Genomic DNA, 12,324 nt, shown 5'->3' with positions numbered 1-12,324 from the left:
ATCTTGACAGAACACAATATTTCAGAACTTCCGAGTGTCCATTTCTTATGAAGCTTAAGAAGAATAGACAACATATGTCAAAGCAGACTATTTCCAAATGGTTGTCTCAGGCTATTACCTTTTGTTACTCATGCCACGATAAAACTATTCCAGGCAGGGTCAAGGCACACGGCTAGGGCCTTGCCGTCATCTATGGCTTTTCGGAAGGGGTTGGACTTGAAATGATATAGAATCGGCAACACGGTCCTCTGCACATGCTTTTATAAAGCACAACAAGAGAGGCTTGTTCTGTAGGTTAGGCTTTGTTAGAACCATTCTCCAGGGAGCTCCAAAACCCAAACCCTTACTTAAGAAAGCTGAAACATGCATGTCCACAGCTAGTGGGGTTTGGCTTTCTTGGCCTGAATTTGTCCATAATAGACTTAAAAGGGAAAAAAAATCATGGGCTTTTAGAACACCTGATGTCGTTAAGGGGACATTTGAATATATCCCATGTTACCTCTAATACAAGAGGTTTTAAGGAATTATGCAATGTATTAGAGGAAAGTTTATTTAAGCAGGAAAAGCAAGACTGAGCCAGTATAAAGAGAATTTGAAAACTGTTATGTTACATCCAACTAGTTACTGGGAAAAAAAAAGTAATATAGTAGAGAAACTGCATCAGTCAAAGAGAAGGGAAAGATGACACAGCAGGCATCCGGCTGTGTGAAGCTTTCAGCTGAAGTAATTAAGGTTGTAAGTATAGCAAGTTAGATATTAAAGGAGAACAACGGGATATTTAATCGTAGTGCACAGCCTGCCATCTCTTTTCATTCCTGTTGCTTCATCCTGCACAATAAAATCGGTATTGCATTTATTTAAAAATTATCTCTACTGTTTTCCTCCTAGCTATCCTCCGTTTGCGTACCGTTCCAGCTTCCATTTTAAAAGCAAATTGTCCCACCTTTGAAAACCAACTGTCTCTTAAATCCTGACGTCACTGACGTCACCACACCCATATTAGCATGGTCTTTAGAAGTAGGCTTTGAACCGCCCAGAAGATGATGTCAGAGCTTTCTTGTCCAGCCCACTCCATTATCCTAATAAATCCCCGTATTCCCTGTGTGGAACTCCCTTACTTTCGAAGTGTATCCGGCCGAGTTTATTCTACTGAGGGACCGAAGCATTGCCTGCAAATTCTACTCTATTACTTGTTGCTAAGTTGAGTTTTTTTTATTTGTAGTTCAGGCTAATTTTAAATGAATCAACTTAATGTAAAAAAGGAGGATTATTAAGTGCATAAAGAAAGTAGTAATGTTTTATATTTTGTGTCTTTTCGCCACGTGCTTAATTCGGGTAACACTGCTTCAGGTTAACTTTTTTTTTTTTTCAAAAAACTTTTTATTGATAATCAAATAATGTAACATGACAGACATAACAAGAAAATAGACATTACAATATGATTGTGCATTGATAGATTAATTAAGAGCATGTAAATCATTTTATGTAAATAAAAAAAAAAACAGTTTAACTATATACAATATTTACAACAATACACAGTTAACTGAAATGCAAAACACTATCTATCATAGGTGTTATTATCAAAAACAATCAAGTCTAGCCCAGATGGTTACATACAGTTGATAATGAGCACAACTTTTTCCAACACTTTATTGGCGAGGGCCAATTTTTTAGGACTTTTTACTAATGTTTTCTGTGCAGCAATATAAGAATAAGCCAAAGATTGAAAGTTCTCCCAATTTAGTTTGGTACTGTCAAGCCAGTTTTTAGTAATATAGAATTTTATGAGTAAACAAATATATATTGATACATGTAAATCTAACCTAGAAAGAGGTATTGTATGAATATGAAGGACTGCTAGTTCCCAAGAAAGGGTAGATTTGTGGTATCCCATTTTTTGCAAACGAACATTCAATGAAGTCCACAATTTGTGTGAATAACAGCAAGACCATATAATATGCATAAGGTCAGCATTTGGAAATGAACAACATGGGCAAGAAGCAGATTTGCAGGGATTACATTTATTAAGTTTATCAGGGGTGCAGTATGCATTATTTTTATCATTAGTTGGGTATAGTAAAGTTTCTTAAAGGGTGAGAATTCTAGAGTCATTTTGATAGCAGAAATTTTCTGTTTTGTAGTTACTTGAGAGTTATGTTTATCCCAGTAATTGGAAAAAAGACAATCTTTATTATGAATTATATCCATTAATAGATTATATGTCTTAGACAGCATTTTCTCTGGAAGCGATAAAGTTTGAATCAAAATATCTAAATTAATGAAATCCTGATTTTCTGTTTTAATGTGGGCAAATTTGGGAATGATAAGATCTCTTAGCTGACGGAGAATGGTGATATATCTACCTTTAACCTCAAAAATATTACATAAATCAGTTAATGTTTGATCTTTATGTTTCAAAATATCCCATATATTAAGGTTTTTTATTAAAGGGAAGCCTGAGAGGTTGATCATGTTATTATTCAATTTAATGTTTGGATTTAGATGCACTGGTTGTATTAATTGGAAAGTGCTATCTAAGTTGACAAGTTTTAATATCTCCTGAAAACATTTAACCTTCTGTTTTAAAAATTTAGAAATTTTAAGAGTATGCATAATATTCATAGGTAGAAATGGAAGAGTTATAGGGTTAACTTTTTTAGCTAAAATATGCTGGTACCAGAGCTTAATCCAATTAGGAAGATTCTTGAAATCAGTAAAATTCATATTAGTGATGGATAGAAGTTTATTAGCTTCAATAATTAAGTAGTAAAGATGAAAGTTTGGTAAGCTTAAGCCTCCTTTATTTTTAGGGAGCAGTAACTTAGAATATGAAATTCTCACTGATTTCGGATACCAAATAAATTTAGCCAGTTCCATGTGTATTTTAGAAAAAAAAAGTTTTGGGAATTATTTGATCCGTGGAGTTAAATTGAAAAAGGAGTTTAGGGAGAACATTCATTTTAATTATCGCAGACTTGGATAAGAGAGTAAAATTTAGAATTTCCCATTTGCGTAAATCAAGAGAAATTGATGACCATGTTTTAGCTAAATTATTTTGAAATGTTGAGAGACCATTATGAATAAAATGAATTCCTAAATATTTAATTCCACTAGTTATTTGAAAAGGGGATTCAGGGAATAGATATATCTTGTGAGCTTGAGGATTAATGGGAAAGACATGAGTTTTTTTAGAATTAATCTGATATTCCGAAACTTGTGCAAATTTATTAATAGAACCAATTAACTTGGGAAGGTCCGTAGTAGGAGTTTGGAAGTAAAGCATTAAGTCGTCCGCAAAAGCTGATAAAAGAAGATTGGTGTTCACAAGTCTGGGAATTCTATGAAAAGAATTTTGCGCTATACTTAATAAGAGTGGTTCTATATATATGTTGAAAAGAAAAGGTGATAGAGGGCATCCTTGTTTCATGCCATTGATGATTTTAATAGGATTAGAAGTCTTCCCATTAATATGTAGAAGAGTAGTAGAATCTTTATATAAGATTTTAATAAATTCCATATAAGCAGTAGGAATATTAAAATGATCCATAGTACTAAAAAGAAAATCCCAATTAACTCTGTCAAAGGCCCTTGATGCATCAAGAATCAATGCATAAAGAGGATTACTGTCTACTTTAGTAAGATGAATTAATGTATCTAGTGTCAAAGTATTGTCCCAAGTATGTCTATGAGATATGAAACCAGCTTGGTCAGATGAAATTATCAATGGTAGGAATTTTTTTAATCTATTAGCCAGTATTGAAGCTAGAATTTTTATATCTATGTTTATAAGTGAGATTGGCCTATAATTATGCGGATCTGATTTTTCTTTATTGTTTTTTAGGATTAGAATTGTTTTTGAAGTATTCCAGTATAAATCTGTTATACCATTGATCATTATGTACTTATAAACTTTGAAAAGAAAAGGTGCTACTTCCTGTTTGAAAGTTTTAAAAAATTCAGATGTAAAGCCGTCTTGACCAGGGGATTTTCCAGCTTTTAGCCTATCTAGAGAATCTATGATTTCTTGAATCTTTATTGGTGCTATAAGTATGTTTTGTTGTTCTTCATTTAGTCTAGGAAATTTAATATTAGACAAATAGCTCTCTATGTCTTGATTATTGATTACATTCGATTTTTTGGAATACACATCTGAATATAAAGAGGTAAATAGTTGAATGATCTCATTGTCCGTGCTGTATATTCTCTTCTCATATTGTATAGGCGTTACTCTAGGTATAATTCGATTATTTTTAATTATTCTCGCAAGTGTTTTTGAAGGGACTTGGGCCCATCCAGAGTAAGTAGCCATCATTCTTTGTTCCAGTATAGAAAGATTATTATGATGTAGCAGTAATAATTCTTTTTGGAATTCCCTAATTTGCTCATAACATGAGGAACTGGGGTTCAATTTATGCATGTCTTCAAGAGATTGAATTTTTCCTTTTAAAACAATTCTTTTTATTATAAAGTTTCTTAAGATATGAAGCTTTGTTTATAAACATACCTCTCAGACTTGCCTTACATGCGGCCCATTGGACATCATAGGGAATGTTTGTAGAATCAAGATTATTATACATTTCAGTTATTATTACCTTGCATAATTTTTGTATTTCCTCATTTTTAAGTAAATTATTGTTTAATGTCCATTTATTTACCCTGTGCATGCGTGACAGATTTAAATCTGTGTTGAGTACAAGAGAGATCCTTGAATGATCAGAAAAAAATCTGGGCTCTAAAGAAAAATTAATTAACAAATGTGAAAGAGAGTTTGAAATGAGAAAAAAGTCTAACCTTGACCATGCATTGTAGCACCTCAAATAATAAGTGTAAATATCTTTACTATCTGAATAACCAGTAGAGGAGAGAGGGTCAATAAGTTCTAGATCTGACATCAAGTTTTCCAGGGCTAGTGAAGCTTGATAATTGTAAGAAAGTGATTTACTAGATCTATCTAAATCAGGATTAATAACAGAATTCCAATCCCCACCCACAATAATGTAGTGATCTTTAAAAGCAGCAAGAATGTTATAAATCTGTAAAATAAATAAATGTTGATTATTACAGGGACTGTAAAGATTAAGAATCAGACAAGGTTTATCTATGTTGTGAATGTTGGCAGTAAAATAACACCATCTGCCCTCAGAGTCGATTTCATCGACAATATTACCTTGAAAATTCTGTTTCACTAATATAGCCACCCCTTTGAGTTAGAGCTATTGCCAGCAATTATTTTGTTAATCCATTTCTTTTTTTGTATCTTTGAGCCAATCTTCTCTAGTTAAATGAGTTTCTTGTAAGAAACATACATTAGCTTTAGAATTATATAGCAAATGAAATAATAATGCTTTTTGCCTTTATTTTTAGCCCCTGACATTCCATGAATCAATATGTAAGGGCTTCACCATATGCTATTAAGAATCTTTGTAAAGAGAAATAAAGACTTAATATATTAGTGATATAGTGGGCGTTTAATATTATGTTTTCTGTATATCTAGTGTTTTGCAAAATAAACATTTTCAATAAAGTTTTCTTTAAGGAACTGTACCACTCCCTTATACCCACCCCGGTGCCTATCCACCTGCCCCTAACAATACAGGGAGTATGTATATTTCCAAGTAAAGGGTAAGTGTTTACATTTAGAAGAATGTTAGTGAAAGTAGGAATTACCTTACATATTGTCCTAAAAAGGACGAACCCTAAATTAAATACATATATACATATATACATAATATTAAAGAAACAAGATGTCGAACGAACTAGAGACTCCATAACATCCTGTTCACAGCTCCAAATGAAAAACAAATAAAAAGAGAAGATTTTATTGAGTTAATTATATAATTATATATATCTATATCAAATGAATGCCTGTTAATGACCAAGTAAACTTATTTACCACTGTTAAACTTTTTAAAGCTTCACCTGTTGTAAATGTAACTAGTGAAAACATGATAACAGCAGTAGAAACATCCTATAGTGTAACATTCGATTTCAGGGTAACCCTTCACAGGGCCTATTATTTTGCTAATGTTACAATAAAACAATATACAGAATTCTTTTAAAAATAATTAAAATGCTATATTATTTAATATTTATTATAATAAATTCAAACTCTGCAAGTCAATATTTATAAGAACAAAACTGTAAAAGAAAAAAGTAAAGATAACAGTATATCTTAATAAGTAACACAGTATTAAAACATTTCTAAACCTTTTTGTGCATAAATATTAAAATATGTAAACAATTTTAAATGTTACTGACACAAATTTACTATAGATGTTTATTTTAGTCAATTTACATATGTCAGTAATAACCCATATTCTAATAATATTATTTCGTACTCAGACTGCTTTTTCCATCTGGTTAGCATTGCCAAGTTTGTACAACACAAACCAACCTTATTTGGGTATAGTTCTCTGGTTTATAAAGCTACATAAAATGTCATTTTAGACATTCTGAAATTCTATTTCAATTTTCAAGACCTCTTAGTGGTTCGGTTTTTTATATCAGATAGACCTGAAACCTTATGTTTAGGTTAAACTCCAGTATTATATTGTAGATCTACATATATGCAACTGTATAGCGTACTATTAGCTTAATTTATCCTTTTACACCTAGAAAGTAAAACATGTCTATTATATACAAGAATAAGGCTGTTCAGCAAAAGTTACTTACTAAAAGTGTGTGGAGTGGGGTTTGTTTCACACAAGTGACAACTCATATTGCAAAGGGCAACACCACTGAAATGCTGGTTTGTTGTTTTTCCCTCAATGCAGTACTGCCACCACATAGGTGACCTGTTGTGACCTACGAGTCTAGAACTTTATTCTTCCCTCTTCCCATCACAGTTTACATCTTTACTTCTGCCAGCCCTAAATTTATACACAGGTCTGCTAGACAACTTATATAAGCCTTTTATTACCATATTATCTCACAGCTACCATTTAATAAATGTCTCATTTGTATCTCTGGTTCATATCATTTGTTCGGACATTTTTTAGGAAAGTTCTTATTAGTATTTCTCGGCTGGTTGAGAGGAGATTATGCATTGTGCATTGTGGAAACCCAGAGCATCAGTTTACTTCTTCCCTCCTGGTCAGTGTCTTATGGTAGTTTGAAATTAAAATGAGACTGCCATACAGTTACAAAATTAGTACTGTGTTTATTGCAGACAAAAAACTGACCCAACTTGCCATAACATGGAAAACGCATCACCTCAGGTTAGAGTATAACAACGTATTAGCGTTATTCAAGCCTGATTGAGTAATCTAGTTAGACGAACTAACTTCAGGACCACACATATGAATAACTTGGGATCTCACCTTCACAGTCGCTTGAAAGCAATTGTTCCAAACATTGCATGGACTCACCTAGATTCCGCTGATGATCTTCGTATCTAAATTTCATTCGGAACAAAGGACATTTTTCCATCTCTCTTTCAAATGCCCTCAGTCGAACCTCGCAGACCTGCTGACGAAAGGAGATATCTGGAGTTCACCGAAAAAAGAGCCCCATTGCTTCATCCATCTGGATTTATAGTTCCCATACGAACAAGGGAAAAAAAAAATCTTGTGGTCCATTCACAGTGTTTGAACAAGTAAATCTTTTTCAATAAACTTCAGGTGGAAAAATATGAGAATATATGTGATTTGTTTTGTTTAGGTTAACATTGAATAATTATAACTTATTCCAAAAGGTTCCAACTAACTGAAATTTACATTGTGAGTTACTATTCACTAGATATGTTAACCAAACATTTAACATAAACCTATTTATTAGGTAAAACATTATCAGGAAAAGTCTTGAATATATTAAAAAATATATCTTTCGCTTCCTGAGCATTGTTTGTTGAGTATTTTTTCTCTTTGTAAATGAATGACAGCGTGTTGGGATATTGCATACGAAATTTTATGCCTTTCTTGATCAAGTCTGCGCAAAATGGGGAAAGCTTTTGCCTGTTTAATTTTATTTGAGGGGGTAAGGTTAATTTTATTTGAGGGGGTAAGTCTTGTGAGAATGTAAGTTTATGTTTATTCCAGGTAAGGAATTTTTGACTCTTTGCTGCCATCAGAATTTTTTGGGTATCTTGAAAATTCAGCAACTTTGTGTATACTATTCTCGGGGTTGTCGCATCTTGACGGGATTTAAGTGCTCTATGCGCTCTCTCCACTATGAGAGCATCTGGATTACTATAATTTTGTAATAAAGCCAAGAATATTTGTTTTGTGATAGTCAGAAGAGTTTGATGCTCATAACTTTCAGGTAAACCTCTTATGATTATATTATTACGGCTTCTCGCCTCTAGATCTAATAATTTAGTTTGCATGTCCATAATAACCACATCTTTGGCGCGCAATTCTTTATTGATTAGATCTATGGCTATTTCATTTGTTTGTTGAGTATTTTCCAGTGAGTCTATTCTTTTTGTAATCGAAGAGAGAGATTTACCAAAATCTGATAATTGCTCTGAGAAGTCTTGAATAGAACTCTGTATAGGTTGAAGTACCGCTTTTAACTCGTCAAGATGAAAATTAGAGTAAATTTTTTCTTTAGGATTTATTTTAGTTGTTTCAGTTAACTGTTTATTTGTTCTTAACCTTTTGGAGCTACTATCTTTGTCAGGAGAAAAAGATGCAGAAAATTTAGCCTTAGTAGCTTGAGTTTCCATATTGTCAGAATTACCGGCTTCAGGTTAACTTTGAGTTTGGCGTGTGAGTGTGTTTGTGAATGCTAAATGTGCATGTGTGAGTTTTTTTTAGTTGTAAACACAGACTACTGAAATCGGATTGTGTGTGTGAATGTATGGAATGAGTGTGTATGACTGGTGCCGTTTCTAGTGGAGTCTCCTGGCGAATGACTGATTGTGTATAACTGTTGGCATTTTTGCGTCTCGGTAAGTATATTTTTAGTTAATATAGTATATTTATAGTTACTGTTAGCGCACATAGTGTGTGTGTGTGTGTGTGTGTGTGTGTGTGTGTGTGTGTGTGTGTGTGTGTGTGTGTGTGTGTGTATGAGGGAGAGAGAGAGAGGCAAGAAAAAGAGCGCTTTTTTTTTGTTCCGCTCGTATCCTTGTAAAATGCAGAGTCAGGCTGCAGTTTATAAAGCTAACCGTTAGTGGGGTGTATAGGGAAAAAGAAGGCAAAAATGGAGCTATATGTTTCTATCACAACAGTGCGATACAGCAGGTATGCTTCTGGTTGGCTCAGTGTAGCTGAAGAAGGTGAATTAAACAGAATTATTTTAGTTGTGATGCTGTTAACAGAACAAAGAATTTTTCAGAAAGATCACAAATCCTGAACATCGTAACTGACTAAACCAAGTGCATATGTTTTATTGTGATGAAATGTCTGATATTTTTGCTTCATCCCTATATTAAAATTGTAATACTTTATCTGTTTTTAGGTATCAGGCTCACAGAATGTACAAGTTACAGTCAGCAGCCATTACTTCAGACACTCCCATTAAGTCATCCAGCAGAGAGTCTGCAGCAGCCATTACTTCAGACACCCATGTTAAGTCATCCAGAAAAGAGCCAGCAGCAGTGTGCCCAGAGTGTGAAGGGCTGTAACGAGCTTCATGTCACTCCTGTATCACAGCTTCACAAAGGTCCTAACAGCAAGAGTCCTGAATGTGGCAATGGAACACCTATGTTACCTCACCCTCCAGACAGCCTGCAGCAGTGTGCCGAGCCTGTGAAATACTGTAACAAGCCCCATGTCACTCCTGTACCACAGCTTCATTCAGGACAGAGCAGCAAGAGCTCTGAATATGACTGTGGAGGTTCCCATTTACTTCAAGCAGACAAGCTGCAGCATTTTTCTCAGCCTGTGAGGGGCTCGAACGAGCCTCATTTCACTCCTGTACCACAGCTTCCTTTAGGACATGAAAGGGAGAACTCTGAGTGTCCCAAGGGAACACTTCAGTTACATCATCCAGCAGAGAACATGCAGCTGTGCACTGAGCCTTTGAGGGGCTATGAAAAATGTTGTTTTGCTCCTTTAGCTCAAAATGACTCAGAACTTAAATGCACCAAGATCTCTGAATTTGACAGTGGAACACCCCAGTTACACAGCCCAGCAGAGAACCTACAACAGTGTGCAGAACAAAACTCTCATCAAACTCTTATTACACAGCCTGTCTCAGAACGCAACAGCAGCAAGATCCCTGAATGTGACTCAAGTCAGGAACTGCAAACAGAGAAAAAATTATATAGATGCACTGAGTGCAGTAAGTTTTTTACAACTCGTTGGACTCTTAAAAGGCATCATGATGTTCACAGAAGAGAGAAACTGTATACGTGTACTGAATGCAGTAAGGGTTTCACATCTCCTGTCAAGCTTAAATTTCATACTTTCACTCACACTGGTGAGAAACCACATAAATGTCCTGAATGCAGTAAGTGTTTCATATATCCCAGTAAGCTCAAGCTTCACCTTAATACACACACAGGAGAGAAACCGTATAAATGTACTGAATGCAATATGAGCTTTGCAGATGCACGTAATCTTCACCGTCACAGCACCATTCACAAAGGAAGGCAACCATATAAATGTACTGAATGCAGTAAGTGCTACACAACTCTCAATAAGCTTAAAAGTCATATTAACACTCACAAAGGAGAGAGACCATATAAATGTGCTGAATGCAATAAGTGTTTTGCAGACAAGACACAGCTAAACTACCATCAGAATACACACACAGGAGATTATCCATATAAATGTACTGAATGCAGTAAGGGCTTCTCTTGTCTTAGTCTCCTTAGGGCTCATCATGTCATCCACATACAGAGGCCATATAAATGTGCTGAATGTAGCAAATGTTTTGCACAGAAAGTACACCTAATAAGTCATCAGTACACACACACTGCACAAAATCCATATAAATGTGCTGAATGTGGCAAACGCTTCACAAGTCTCAGTAACCTTCGACAGCATATTCCCATTCACGAAGGAGAGAAACCATATAAATGTACTGAGTGCGGTAAGTGTTTCACGCGTCTCCGTAATCTTCAACAACACCGTGTCATTCACAGCGGTGTAAAACCATATAAATGTGATAAATGCAGTAAGAGTTTTGTACAAAAAGCTTATTTAAAATACCACCAGCTTTCGCATAGGTGATATGGCATATGCCTGTGTTGACCATGATAAGTATTTTGCATGTTCATCAGATAATATTACTTACCAGCCAAACATCCAGAGTGGTTGCTTCCCTGATAGAAGCTTGGTTCCACTTTTAGAAACTGCAGATGACACAAATATTTTTATTAGCTTCGGTTCAGTTAAAAAATAAAACGATTCATGTGAGCTTGTTAAATACTGCTTGCACACGCTCATATCATCACTCCTAGCATAGTAATGATATAAGGTTGAGAGATTGCAGGCATTTTCATTTGACCTAGTCACCTGGAAAACAAAACAAAACAAAAAAAAATTAAAAAAACATGAATGCAGAGAATAGTCAGTTGAAAATTGTTAAACATAAACTTCACAGCTGTGTTCAGTAAATAGAAATATTGTCCAAGTGGCCATTCTCTCCCCTTTGGTAGTTAGTGTTGGAGAAAACATGTACAAAAAAAGCATACTTCTTTCTTAACAGGAAAAGTAGGTATGTCAGGTATACCAGTGGCAGCAACATAAAAAAAAATGTACTTCATCTTTCAGTAGGCAAAAGCCAAGGCAGACAAGCTTATGCCCTGTGAGTGCCCATCCACATGGGTAACAGTGTCAGCAGTGACAATTCTGGAATGTGGTAGTTCTGTTTTCACATAAAAATGAAAATAAACAGCTACTGCCATCCAGCATACATCTCAAAATGGTAGAAACTGTATACAGGTGCCATATTCAGTGCTGTCAATGTGTGTATGATCTTTAACTGTGCCGTGTCTTAGGAATGGGTCCTGTCATGGTAATCGTAATCATTTAGAGACTACAAAAATCTTCCAAATGCAGTAAGTGTTTTTGCATAAAAAGTAAAGAAAAGCTAAAACATCATCTAAGCTGTCAGAAAAGAAGTGAACCGTGTAGACAAGCTGTTTGCAGTGTTTCACAGTCCTGATTAATCTTCCACAACATCGTGCCTTTCATAGAGCCAGGTGTGTACACAATAATGTATCTAGGTTCATAGGTTCATACTAGGCTATCTGCCCTAGGGCATTTATAAGCCTAGCCAGAGTGTGTTTGGCTTTCGCCGCCCATTTTAAATTAATTTTGCTATGCCCTTTTTCAAGGTTAGTATACTGTGCCTCTGTCTAACAGTGACACAGAAGTGATACCCGGGGTAAACCTACGATCTCCCATCCACTCATCAAGATTTCTCTTGAAG

This window comes from Protopterus annectens, chromosome 10.part0 (genome assembly GCF_019279795.1).
Source record: "Protopterus annectens isolate FY-2018-M chromosome 10.part0, PAN1.0, whole genome shotgun sequence".
Lineage (NCBI taxonomy): Eukaryota > Metazoa > Chordata > Ceratodontiformes > Protopteridae > Protopterus > Protopterus annectens.
The sequence above is the reverse complement of the archived record's forward strand: the minus strand, read 5'-3'. Positions refer to the sequence as shown.